The following is a 14,303-nucleotide window of genomic DNA, read 5'->3' as shown; positions in this document are numbered from 1 at the left end:
CTCCACCTGTGTTGCCTTTATGAAAGACAACCAGGGACCTGGTTCAGGTAAGGCAGCACGGCGGCCTGGTCTCGTCCAAGCCACTCGGGCTAATCAACACACGCAGACACCAATATGGCAGACGGTTGAAAAGCCTTTATTATCTTATTTCGTGGGTTTAAATAGGTTTAGGAGTCTTTGCTACGTCAGAGGGGGGTTGGGGGTCTCGGAGGATAGTGGGTAGTGGAATTTTACCAGAACAGGTGTGGCTACATTCTTCTCTGACTCCTGGGGTTAGCAGATAAGCAGGGGAGAGAGAGGGGGGAAGGGGTCTATCTTTCCGTGACATTCCGTGATCTTCCGCTCCGCCTGTCCCTATCTACCACATCTCCCGCCTCCTTATCACATACAAAATGAGGTAGTTGTAGATAGAGGCATTGGAGTGAGGTACAGACTTGTAGCTTGTTAAGGAAAGGGTGGTTTAGTAGATTAGGGTAGATTTTTTAAGGCAGGTGCTGAAGGCTTTAGCTACTGACTGTGTTTGCAGTTTTTTGGTTTATAGCATTTGTTGGTGGCCTACGAACAGAATGTTTGCCCTTTCCAGACGGGCTTGAACAAACGAGACTAGTTTGTTCAGCAGGCATGGTCCTATGGTAATAGCCAAAAGCAGTATTGCCAGTGGACCTACCAGGGCAGAAATTAAAGTGGTGAGCCAAGGTGATTGATTGAACCAGGATTCAAACCAGCTCTGCTGGGTCTCCCTGTCTCTCTTTCTCTGAGCCAGTCTGTCTCGGAGTTCTGCCATGGAGTCTTTAACGACTCCTGTATGATCTGCATAAAAGCAGCATTCCTCCTTCAACGCCGCACACAATCCCCCCTGCTGCATAAACAAAAGGTTAAGTCCTCGCTTATTTTGTAAAACTACTTCTGAAAGCGAAGAGATTGATTTTTTTAGATAGGAGATGGATTTCTCGATCCTCTGCAGGTCCTCGTCGATGGTCATTTGCAGCTGGGAGAGTCCGTGTTGCTGGGTTGCGATGGCTGAGATACTCGTGGCTGTGCTAGCTGCTCTCAGGCCAAGCAGCATTGCGATGGTTAATTTCTTTTTTGTGGAGTCTGTTAGGTTCTTTGAGAAGGTGGTATGTCTTTTCGTCTGAGTGATGCAGGACCTTAGAAACAATTAGAACTTGAACACAGAAATTGATAGAGTTATTAAACTTGGCAAGGAACATATAAGGATTCACTCTGGGTTTCTGGCAAATTTACATTTCAAATGTGGATGGGACTATTTACTTATTGGTCTTTTGTGGGGAGTGTCTTACTTGCACTGGTGGGGGATATTGGCTGTGGAGTAATTGAAGGGGGTATTTAAAGCAATGATTTTGTAGAAAAAGGGGGTTTAATATTATAGCAAAATTAATATGGGTTAGTCAGGTTTGATTTGGTTTCATTTAGGGTTAGTAAAATAGCTTCTAAACAGGCTGGCTATATGGAACACGAAGGATGGGGTATTTATTATGGTGACTCTTTTGAGCACTTTGTTACTTGTTGCACGACTCACTTAAATAGCTGATGAGGGTAGTGGCTTGGGCTAGCTTGTTTCTTTGGCTACAAGCCTGTAACAGTGAAGAAAGACACTGTGCATGTTTGGATCTTACCACCGTGGGATTTTCAGGTGTTGTCTGGCAGTTTGGTGGTCTGTTATCTCTTTCTGGAGCAGGGGTGTGTGTGTCACTGGGATGGTTCACAAGCGTGCCCTGCAAACAGAACTCATAGCTTCTCATTAGTTTTGTTTTGAGGGTCAGGTTTGGTTGGTAGCAGTGGTGTGCAGCAGTGGCTCTTATGGTCTCACTACATGGGGGTTCTGACTGCCACAGAGGCAGCACGTCCCCTACATCCCCGGGGGCTTTCTCCCCACTTTCATAGCCAGGGCTACCCCGGGGTCCCGTATTGGGGGCGTCTCTTGCTGACCCTGCGGCACGCGCGCCGTTATTTGCGGTGGGAGGGGGCTGGGTTCGCCCGCGCGCTCCCCCCCCGCCCGCGCGCTCCCGCCGGCTCGGAGGGGTCGGTAGAGCTGTTGCCAGGCTCCGCGCCGGAAATGAAATGCCAGCGTACTTCCGGGGCCCCGCGCCGTTTTGTTCGGCCCCGGGCTCGCTCCTCCCCGCGGGGGAGGGGCCGCTCCCGCCCCCCCGGCTCGCCGCGCCCCCTGCGGGGGGTGGTTTTTGCCTTATATGGTGGCGGCTCCCGGCGCGGCCGCTGATTGGCTCTGTGCCCCGAGCCGCTCTCCGCCCCTTTCTCCCGCGCGCGCGCGCCCTTGAAGTCGCGCGGTGTCCGGGTTTTCGCGCCGGGACCGCCCGGGCCCCGCCCCTCTCTGCCGCTCCCGGCGCCATGTTTAAGGCGGCAGCGTGGCCACGCGGCTGTGCTTTCTCGGGCTGCGGCCCCCGCGCCCCGGGCTTTTCCCGCTAGCTCCCGCGAAAAGCGCCCCGCGCGCGGCTGCGCCTCCGGCAACGGACCCCTGACCGGCGGCGGCGGCGGGACGCATCGGCAAGCCGCGGTTTTTCGGGGCTCTTCCGCGGCGGGGGTTTCCCGGGGGTCCTCCGCGGCGGGGGCGTCCCGGGGGGCCCCCGCGGCGGGGCTCGGCGCTGCTCCGCTCGGCACGCCGGCGGGGAAGCGGCGCGGAGCCGCGGGTGGGTCCGATTCCCGGCGGGATCGGGGCCGCGGCGCTCGGAGCGCGCTCCGGCGGGAGCGCTGCCTCTGCCGGGCTGGGCTGGGCTCCGCTTCCCGGCGGGGCCAGGCCGGGCTCCGATCTGGGGAAGGGGCTGCCGCGCTGAGCCCCTCTGGGTCTTCGCTCCCGGGTGGACTCTCCTCAGGGACGGTCCGCGCTTTCGCCCCCGTCTCGAGCTCGGGTTTAATTAATAAACACGTGCGCGCTGTATTCTGCGTTTCTTGCCTTTCTATTGCTTTGCGTGGGGTTTCTTTTACCTTGCCCCGTGCCGTAAAGCTTTCGCCTGAGGATTTTGCTTCCCCGGCTAGCGTGGCTGTATACTGTTCCCATATCCCCGGATGCATGGCATCCACTGAGCATTCGGTTGCTCTAAGTTCAGGCAGCCTTGCTATAGCAAGATAAAAGTCCCTGAGCTTAAATGCGATATTCCATTGCCTCATACTTACGACCCATGCGACGCTGTCTATGACGCTCGCGGGTCCGGGGACGTCTCCCCTACGCCTGGGTACGGTTCGACCGTCCTGGCCGCTGCTTCTGTCCAGGTGAAACCCGTCAGCCGGGCAAATTTTTCTTCTTTTGTCCCGGGTTTCGGCACCAGTATGTTGCCTTTATGAAAGACAACCAGGGACCTGGTTCAGGTAAGGCAGCACGGCGGCCTGGTCTCGTCCAAGCCACTCGGGCTAATCAACACACGCAGACACCAATATGGCAGACGGTTGAAAAGCCTTTATTATCTTATTTCGTGGGTTTAAATAGGTTTAGGAGTCTTTGCTACGTCAGAGGGGGGTTGGGGGTCTCGGAGGATAGTGGGTAGTGGAATTTTACCAGAACAGGTGTGGCTACATTCTTCTCTGACTCCTGGGGTTAGCAGATAAGCAGGGGAGAGAGAGGGGGGAAGGGGTCTATCTTTCCGTGACGTTCCGTGATCTTCCGCTCCGCCTGTCCCTATCTACCACAACCTGGATATGGGCTTTAGCCTAATAAAATATTAGATAATATATAATAACATCCCTAAATCCTTATATAAGAACTAAATTCAGCCCAAAATTAAACACACAAACTTTATTTTTTACCATTTTTTCATCTTTTATTTCTGTATTGCCCTGTGGTTCAAGTTAATAATTTTGTTCTAGCCAATATTTTGCTAAAAAAATATTAAATGCACCAGAAGGAAGTAAAAAAACCTTGTACTTATTCATAAACTTGATGAAAGTAAGGCGCAATAGTCCTAGTTATATCCTGAAAACTTATTCATTGCCTCTGTGTCTGGACTATTGAAAAATTGTGCTCTCAGAGAAGCTACGTAGACCACATCTAACTATTGTGTTTACCATTTAATTTATTTTTCTGCACTTTGGTAGAAAAACAGATTAGTCTCGTATGAAGAACAGAAGACAGCTACTCTTAGAAGAGTAGTCTTCTTTTTTCTCTTTGTAAAAATGGAAGTGTAGCAACATAGGGTTAGCCAAGCAACATTGCTTCTCCTTACAGACAAACAATTTTGCTTTGTTCCTCTTCCAGCAAGCATATTTTGGGTAACTTCCTAATCAAAGTCTCTTTTTTTTCCTCTTAAAATCAGTTTTTGAAATGTCACACTTCTACAGACTCTCCAAATCATGCATGAAAAAGCACCCAACAATGTTTTCTGTTGTTAAAAACTCCTGCCTGATAGTAATTTAAAAGAAAAAAAAAAAAAAACTGCTATGGAGAGCTAAAATTCAAAATAAGTTATGATTGCAAAATCCCTTTTCCATGCTCAACACCATCCTCTCCTAATACATCAACACACCACTGAAAAGATTGTTCTGTATGTGAGACATCAGGCAGAATCCTGAAAACTACTGTTAGAAGAATGTGATTATGCATCCCACATAAGAGAACATAACAGCTTATGTGGTAAAGAGAGAGGGCAGGTTTCATAAAAAATAAAGGCTTAGATTGTGCCTTGTTGATTGTATCTGGTGAATGACAGTAACACCAAGGTTTTGACTTCATGTAAGTTAAAAAAAAAAAAAAAAATGTCCCTTTACCTGTAACACAATTTTGCGTCAGATCTTTGTTGAAATACATTATTTTGAACTCCATAGGGTACAGGTAATTTCACGTCAGCATATATTGAGGAAACTCAATGGATCAGGTGTCTCAGGAATGTTTCAGCTCTAGCTTAATTTTGCAAGTCCACACCAGGTTTTCCCATGATTTATGGTTTTGTCTCAGTGCGGTATGTAAAGCTGAATTAGTGACACCAGTTTTAGCTAGAAAGGATGAGAGTACACCACAGCTTGTAGCTACTTTTTGCTTCAGAAATGACAAAGAAGGGGATTGGCAAACTTCCTAGCCCAAGAAACTCCCTTTGTAAAGCCAGGACCAAGAGACATAAAGACATGTGCAGACTCCCATTTTGTTCCACCTCTGTCATTAGAACTTTTGCATTTCCCATGCCTGAAGTCTGACAGCTTTAATGGATGCATAATGAAGAGTAAAATGCCATTGTGTTTAAGCATTAAGCAATAGCATTTTCAGAAGGAATCCTGTTCAACAAGCCATGAGAAGATTTAATTTTTGTAATCTATTTCCTTCCTACTCTTCTTAGTTAATGCTGCTACCAGGAGATCAAGTTAAAAGTCAATTTCAAATAGTATTTTTCAAATGTCTTTTTTATTAGCGGATACTTGCCATGTTTGAATAGTGGTTGTGTAAGGTTTGCCTCAACTATTCATTTTTCAAGTACCTGCTAGGTCCCACACTATTGTTTTTCCTCTCCAAATAGGATAGCTGCAATTTAAAACCAAGGACTGGAGAATAATGAATTTTCATTGAAAATTTTCAAATCAGCAAATATGAGAGCTGCAATCTGTGAAGTTTCAAAACTCAAAGAGTTTTCGCAATATAGTGGGATAAATATTAATAGTTAAACTTTTACTTTTTTTGCTGTTTTTGTTCATTAAGATCTTCCTGAATCAGGAAAAATCAAGAAGAAGCGGGAAGCATCATAAACAATGAAAAACAAATATTTGGTCAGGAAATATGTCTGTTAACAAGCCAAAGATGTGAAGTTATACCACAACTTTGGCAATCCACAGACAGAGCTCATCTGGAGTATATAGAAGTTGTAATTGTTTTTGAAAAATCATACTAGGATGATTCACAAGATTATACTATTTACCAAGGAACAAAGTCCCAGATATAAGTGAATTAGTAGTCAATAATCTAATAGCCTCAAAAAGGGTTATTGGATGCATACTCCAAGACTAATAGATAGTCTTCCTCATCATTTAATAAAGCTTGAATAATGTGGTCTTAGGGAAAAATCCTCCTGTAGATAGGATGATAGACACATGGTAATACATTTTATAGCAGAACACCTAATTTCATTTTTTACTGCCTTCCACCTTCCCAAATTCATACATTTTCAGATAGAAAAACAAAAGTTATAGCACAATTTCCAAAACCAGATAGCAGATGTCTTAGCTGGGAAATGCTACATTATTCTCTCACTTGTTACACGTCTTTTTGCATATCAATTACAGTTTTCATCATACATACTTATTAGTGCTTGAGTCCACTATACAGCATCTTGATCCCTGAGCTTTTATAAGTCATTTAAGAGCAAAACTATACCAAAACTAGCCTCTAATTTTCATTGTTTCAGTAGTTCTACTGCTACTCCAAAGGAAATGTTTGTTAACATGAATGACTAACAAAGTTAAAATAATGTTAAGCCCAAAAATTATGCACAATCCAACATGTACATAAACTAATAGCTGTCTTTGCAGACATTTGGATACTAAAATGAAAATATAAACTAGACTTTTACATTAAATGTCTCAAGTGATAATCACTGTGTTCGCACTTAGTTTAGGCATTTAGGCATTAGGAAAAAAAAAAAGAATAAACACACCATGATACTTCTCTTCTTAACAAGGTATAACCCTTTATTATTACTTGTTTGCTGCCGATTTTGCCACAAGAAATTGCAAATGTCTATTATTCCTCATGATTGTTCATACAATCAAACAAGGAAGGAAACTTGACCCTGAAATTTTCTGTCTATGAGGAGGTGGTCAAAAAATTTCCCAGCTGTGTCATATGTATACTTTATTGTTAAATGCTGTCAAATGCTCAAAAGCAATTTATACTCTTTTTTAGTTTGAAAACAGTGATTTTATAGTAGTATTAATAACTGCTTTAGGAGATATACAAGTTGATCTTCAGAAATTTTTAGAAATTTTAGTAGAGTTTTATACTGAAATTAAAAAAAATCCAACACATTCTTGTCAGCAGGTAAACCTGTCTCTTCACAATGAGCACAGGTTGGACAGTGCCTGGGATCTGCATGGTGGCTAATGAGATGCACAAGAACCACTAGCAGAGTTTCTGAAACTGGAAAGCAAGCTTAGTAACTCTAGTCTTGCTACTCCTGAGTCATTTTTTTCCACAAGATATGAAAGACTGTGTCAGTTTTGGCTGGGATAGAGTTAATTTAATTCACAGTGGTATGGTTCTGTGTTTTGAATTTGTGCTGAACACAGAGCTGATAACACAGAGATGTTTTTGTTATCACTGGGCAGGACTTAAACAGAGCCAAGGCCTTTTCTGCTTTTTATGCTGCCATGCTTGTGGGAAGGCTGGGTGTTCATGGAAGGGTGGGAGGAGGCACAGCCAGGACAGGTGACCCCAATTGACCAAAGGGATATTCCAGACATTATGGCATCATGTTCAGTATAGAAAGTGGGGGGAAAGAGGAGGAAGGAGGGACATTTGAAGTGGTGGTGTTTGTCTTCCTAAGTCACTAATAAGTGGTGGGTGGGGCCCTGTTTTCCTGGGGATGGCTGAACACCTGTCTGCCCATGGGAAGCACTGCATTAATTCATTGTTTTGCTTTCCCTATTATGCTGTCTTTATCCCCATCTCCCCATCCAGCTTTTACCTTTCTGACACTCTCCCTGATCTTTCTAGTGGGGGAGTGAGCGAGCAGCTGTGTGGGGCTTGATTAATGGCTGGGATTAAACCACTACAGACACATTTTTATGGTAGCTATTGGGATGTGAGAAATTGTTGAGATGAATAAGCATATTAGTTTAAAAAACCCTACCTCATGATTATAGGAGGAACACCAGGCACTAACGCTTTGCAGGTGGAGGTTCATGTCTACAAGAATAAAAGAGAAATTCTACCAGGGACAGGAGCTGGCACTGACCTCCCTTCCCCAGAGGCTGCCCAGTTAAAGCCCATTCATGGAAAGGAAAACAGAAGTAAGGCACTGAGACAGACTTCAGTGGAATTTCATACCCTTCCCATAAAATGCTTTTTGCCTTCCTGACTCCACGGAAACATAACAGTCAGTCATACCAAAGGGGAAAAGAGCAGTAGCCAAAAGGAACAGAACTGTGCAGGAATCAGGCCTGTGTTAGCAGACAGACAGGTAATCAAGTGGGGGTTGTTGAGGTGAAAAAGTGGATGTCACCTTGGCAACCTGAGATAAACTCATGAAAAATGCAATGGGTTCCCTATGAGGGAGAAAATGACAATCAATTAATATTGAATCTAGATGGTTTTATTTAGTGTAGGTAAACAATTCTCCAAGTGGTGTGAATGCATAAAATATTTCATTATTCTCTTTCTAGAGTGGCCTACACATGCATTCTAGTTATCACTGACATATTAATGTGTTAAACAGGTCAGAGAAATGGGCATGGAAACTGATGCTGATTAAATTTTATTCTAATTTCTGGGAAGCAGTACTACAGTGGAGGTGTTGCCTATTTTATTACTTTTTAATTTGGTTTCCTAATCTTAATTTTTTTACCTGATGAAAGAGGGATGAAAACAAAAGGTTTAAAATTAATATTTGATGGAAAAATTAGGAAGTGTTTTTCCAGTTCAAGGTTTGCATTTTCTCTTATTGTTGTAAGTTCTGTCTGTAGGTTCTTTCTTGACTTTTAATTTGCCTCTCAGAGATTTGGGAGCTTGATGAGAAATTCTCTTTTCCCTTTTGTGCACTCAATGTGAGACTCCCACAACAGGGTTTCTTTCAGTCTGAAAAACAGTCCAGAATAAAATATAATTTCAGTTCCTGAATAGTTGAGGCTAAGGCAAAATTTCTTACAATGTTGAGATATGGAACATCAGCTTCCTGACAAAGCCTGATTCCACTCAATATCCTGGTGATAACCAGGAAAAGAACTCAGTGTGTGAAAGCCCACAGACAACTTGTCATATATAAATATATAAATTCATAATAAAGCTTTGACATCAGTATGGAAGACATTGAAACATAAATTACATTAATTTCTTAAGCTTTAGGCATAGGTTTTTATTTGTTTATGGTTTATTCTGACCTTTGCCTGTATTTTAGCATGTACCTCTAGCACTAATTATGCATTCACATCTCTACATGTTGTGTATGCACTGCTTTTTTAATGCATTTGTGAGTTAATGTTTTATTCTTTGAAATTCTTAACAATGTAAAATCCCATTGTTTCAATATAAATATTCCTCTGTTACTTTTATAGAGTGTACTTCTTAGCTTAGCTGTAATAGGCTTCCTTTAAGCTGAACAAGAAAAAACACAGATGGAATAAAAATTACTGTCTAAACAAGGTACTACCCTGCAGCAAAGAAAACATTAATAATTAATATATATTAAGGTGTACTTCAAGTATTTACACAGTCAGATTTGAGACCCACCAAAGGTTCAGTTTTGACTGTTTATTCTGATTCCCTGAGATAGGTCAGGAATTTTGTTTATCAGTTTCCAAATCTATCCCAAGAACTGCAGAATCAAGCTAGGCTGTTAGTGAGCAATCTCCCAGAGATTTTCAGCTACAGCTGGAAAACTATGAGGACTGCAGCACAAGGCCTTAGGTTAAAGAAAACTCACATCTACCATTTTTCATTTAAATATGTATTTGAAGTAAAAAAAAAAATAAAATTGTAGACTCCAGTTCAGGAAAGTATCTCTGTTCAGAATAGCACTTGACTCTCTGTAACGACTCATACAATGATGATTTAACACTTAATCTTTACGTTAAAAGTGCCTGCTTCATCTTGCTTATCATACTTGACAAACCGTAAATTTTCAATCCACTGTTAGCACTACACACCTAAAAGAAAGCATCCACAGATGTCTTTCCTTGGGAATAATATTTGAAGTTGGGATGTATCCTTTAGTCTAGGCAATAGCTTCCTCTTAGACACAAGTTGATTGCCTCTGGCAGGGAAAAGCCACCCTTCAAATGAGTAAATCTATAACAAAAGCACTTGATTGAAACACTGGTGAATTTTCTATAACATCTATTTTGCAGGTTTTTTTAACAGACCACATAGTCTTGGGGTTTTTTTCTTAAACTAAGAGACAGCCCTGGGACTGAAGTTGAGTACACCAGCTCTTCCACTAACCCTATCAGTGTATTTATAGACAAACTTGCTGTTGGGGTTTCTTCCAGGCATCAAAGCACATCCCCTCTCTCCAGATACATTTTTTTTCCCCAAAACGCACCAGGGAATAAATTATTGCTTACGCCCCACCTCTGTGTTTGGTCTATGACAGGCTTCAGGACCATGGCTGTGTTCAGTGCTGGCTACACGAGCTGGGAAAGAACCATCATTTTCCACATCCCCACGCGAGATTGGGGCAGAATCTCTTCTGGCACTGTACATCTTGTCTGAGGACCAATGAGCAAAACAGGAGAGACAAAAACACTGTCTTGGTCTCTGAGGAGGATTTTATTTCTTTTGCGTTGGACAAGCTAAATTCAGCAAGGAAGCTATGTCAACATTGGAATAAAGTGGTGCCAGGAATGGTATAGTCGGATGTTGAAAATTAGAAAAATTTCAGCTTTTGCAGCTTCTGACAGTCCAACTCAACACACAGTCAGTTTGTTTGAAGTTAGTAACTACAGTTGTATCAGCAGCAGGGGGGCAAATGTACCTGCCTGGTTCTTCATAAATCTGACCAGTGACTTCACTCACTTACTTGAAAGCAAATAATGAAGGTCAGACTTAGTATGAGAGCACAATAATGCAAATTTTTCCTTATTTGTCATACTAATGGCAAGAATCTCACCCAGACAACAAATTAATGAATAATTTAACTTGGAGAAGCTGGAGAAAAAGTACATCATGTCTGCTTAGCATTTTATTCAACTTTTCATCTGCTCATGTCATCAGAACAATCCAGCTCATAGAATATTTTGGTGTATTTTTATACACCTAGCAAGCAGTAAGTACTATTATAAAGAAAAAAAATTTATTCCATATCTTAAAAGCTGCTATGTTGGCATGCATTCCTGGAGATATTTTTTTTCCTCCTCTTTAATGTTAGTTCATTCTTACAAATGTTGATTTAACATGTCTGCAAATCTAATCTTAATAATAGGAGATTCAACTGTTCTGTAAGGAATTTCAAATAATACTAGGGACGGAAATTTTATTTAAAAAAAAAACAAAAACACACACAAAAAAATAAAGAAAACAAAAGCACTATTTACAGCCTCCTCTTACTGTTTGCAGAAATATTTTTGGTATATCAGTGGCTCATAATCCAAACTTACTTTCATATGTCATTATAAATGATGATAGAGGCTTCCAACAGAATTTTCCATTTCTCCAGGCAGGTCAGGATGGCCGAGCGGTCTAAGGCGCTGCGTTCAGGTCGCAGTCTCCCCTGGAGGCGTGGGTTCAAATCCCACTTCTGACAGATTCTTTATGATACTGCTGAATGGTGCAGCTGGCACACCTGAAGGGCAGGGCACCATCCAGAAGGACCTGGACAAGCTCAGGAAATGGGGCCATGGGAATCTCATGGGGTTTAACAAGACCGGTGCTGGTGCTGCAGCTGGGTCAAACAACCCCCAGTATCAAGATGGGCTGAGGGATGAACAAATCCAGGGCAATTCTGATAAGAAGGGTTTGGGGGCGTTGGTGGATGAGAGGTCCACATGACCCAGCAATGCTGTGCACTCACAGCCCAGAAGGCCAAACCTATCCTGGGCAGCATCCAAAGCAGCCTGGCTACAGGATAAGGGAGGGGATTCTGCCCCTCTACTCCACTCTGGTGAGACCCCACCTGCAGTACTGCATCAGCCCTGGGGTCCCCGCTAAGGAAGGTCATCACCCTACTGGACTGAGTCCAGAGGAGGACCACCAAGTTGAACAGAGGGATGAAGAACCTCCTCAATGAGAAAAGGCTGAGAAAATTGAGATTATTCAGCTCAGAAAAGAGAAGGATTTCAGATGATGGAATTGTCTCATCCCAGTACCTGGAGAACCCTTATAGGAAAGATAGAGCAAGACTATTTACAAGGATATGTAGTGATGGGACAAGAATTTCTTTCCTGTGGGTATGGTGAGGCAGCGAACAGGGTTAACAGGGAAGGTGGGGATGCCCTATACCTTGAGGTGTTAAAGGCCAGGTTGGATGGATTCTGTGCAACCTGATTTAATTAAAGATTTCCCTGTTCATTGCAGGGGAAATGGGACAAGATGATTTTAAAGCTCTTCTTCCAACCCAAACCATTCTATGATTCTATGATCCTTTATGTCTGTGAATAAAGAAATATAAATAGAGAAATATAACAATATAGGAAATCTTAGAACTTTTACACATTATTATAATGAGGCATTTTATGGGCTATAAGACTGTGCAGAAAGATTATAGAAGTTTGTACCACTTCCTATTACAATTTCATAGAGATTAATAAACCTGAAGTCATGATTATGCTATACAGAATAAATCGTAGACATTTAATTTCTTCCTCAGCCTGATGGAAGAAGACTGAATAATTAAAATTTTGTACATTTTTCATGCAAAATGACTTTCTGATAAAGCTGTAGCAATATAGATGAAGAAAAGTTGGGTATCACTCAGATCCTGCAGACAAAGAGGAATGTAACTTGGGCAGGTTTTCAGAGATGAAATTGCCATGCACTATAGTAATGACAACACTACAAGGTGCCCTATGGGCTTTTCTTCAATCTGGCACAATCGCTCCCTCTCAATGCTCCTCAGGCTCCTGAATGCTATTCCTGGAATAACTCCCAACTTGGAAGGATCCCTCCTCCCCTGGCCTTTAATTCTGTCTCATGTCCCCAGAGTTTCCAATTACAACCCAGACTGGGACACCATACTTCATGGCACTTAACCCACATCTCCTGCATATGTAGCACACAGTTCACTATCATTTGGCTGGTCTAGCTATTCCATGGTATCCCACCACCAAAATAACAGGCACCACCTGATTTATATACGATGCTATTATCCATTAGCATCTCAAAACAGAAGAGGGTAAAAATCTGGTCCAGATGGCTGAAACCAGCAGTCTTGCTTATGGATCTTCAAGTGTGTCTTTACCTCGTGCCGGGATAATTTCTGTAGCTGAGGCTGAAATGTAAATCAAGCTACATTAGAACAAGCTCTTTGCAATACTCCTGCCTACATCACAGATGGGTTTTTTTGAGTTTGATTTCTATGGCCTAGAAATGCATGGTAATTGAGAGACCTGGTCTTCTTACTTGTGCAGAGCTTGGGAGGAAGGAGGAGGCAAGCAGGAACTTTGATGTGATGAGACAGCCCAGGCACACAGGCTGGGCTGTAATTTATTGTCAAACACAAGATTTCCATTCAAAGAATGATGGAATGATGTCCATCCATGATAGGGGATGGTGTCATATAACTCACAACCCAAGTAACAGGATTGTCTGTAGCACATCCTTTCCATGGATTCAGGCATCTTGCATGATGCCTAACTGATCTAGAAGTATCTAAAGAAGATTTAAACAAACCTGTTCAAATCACATCAATAAAAAATTCAGGGCTACTTTTCTCCTTTACATTTTCATGCATTCCCTTGTGGAATTAATTGTTCAAGAAAAGTAATTACTGCACACTTAATTTGACAATTTTCATGACTCAAAATGAGCTTAACTGCAAGCAGTTTGGCAGTAGCTGATGCTCACCTATTGCTTCTGCTGGTCTTAGTGATGTTAATGTAACTTACAGTTAAGATGCAATAGAAATGCCAGCTCTGCCAACTCAGCCAAAATCTTTAAATCTTTATAAAGAAAATATTTTCTTAAGTTTGGGGATATCCCTTGGATTTTTTTTTTTTGTTGGTTTTCTCTTTTTTTTTTTTTTTTTTTTTCCCTGGTGTTTTTAAAGTAACATTTCATAGATCAAAAATTCAAGAAGCTTGGCATACTCTGTAATTTGGACTTCAAAGTTTCACTACTTTAGGGAAATTTGAAGCCAGGAAGTAGAAAGCCAAGTTTAATCATATGTTCTTCGATACTTTCAACTGATCTGTGATGCCACTTGCAATATATACATTGATTATCCTTGAAGTCTTGTGCAGCCCTATTTGAAATTCAAAACAATCAATGTTCATATTAAATTATTTCAACACAACTGGAGAGGCTGGAAGTTGTTTTATGAAGTACCAGGTTTTCTTCTTTTTGTCATCACCTCTTATTTCTTTTAGCATTATTTTTCTGTATTATTTCTCTTACTGCAGGGAAACATGCTGTCTGTGATTCCTCTTTCTCAAAGAGGAATCATTCAGTTTGCCTGGCTCTTCTCTCCAGCTACTTCCTGAAGTAT

The 14,303-nt window shown here is 42.1% G+C and overlaps 1 non-coding gene across 1 annotated transcript; it reads left to right on the top strand.

Moving 5' to 3' along the window:
• Nucleotides 1-11,322: 11,322 nt before the first annotated feature.
• On the top strand, nucleotides 11,323-11,405 carry TRNAL-CAG (transfer RNA leucine (anticodon CAG)). Its single transcript has one exon. It is a non-coding gene; the product is annotated as a tRNA-Leu (tRNA).
• Nucleotides 11,406-14,303: the final 2,898 nt, after the last annotated feature.

The sequence above is a fragment of the Taeniopygia guttata genome, chromosome 2, assembly GCF_048771995.1.
Source record: "Taeniopygia guttata chromosome 2, bTaeGut7.mat, whole genome shotgun sequence".
Lineage (NCBI taxonomy): Eukaryota > Metazoa > Chordata > Aves > Passeriformes > Estrildidae > Taeniopygia > Taeniopygia guttata.
This window is presented reverse-complemented; position numbering and strand designations above follow the sequence as displayed.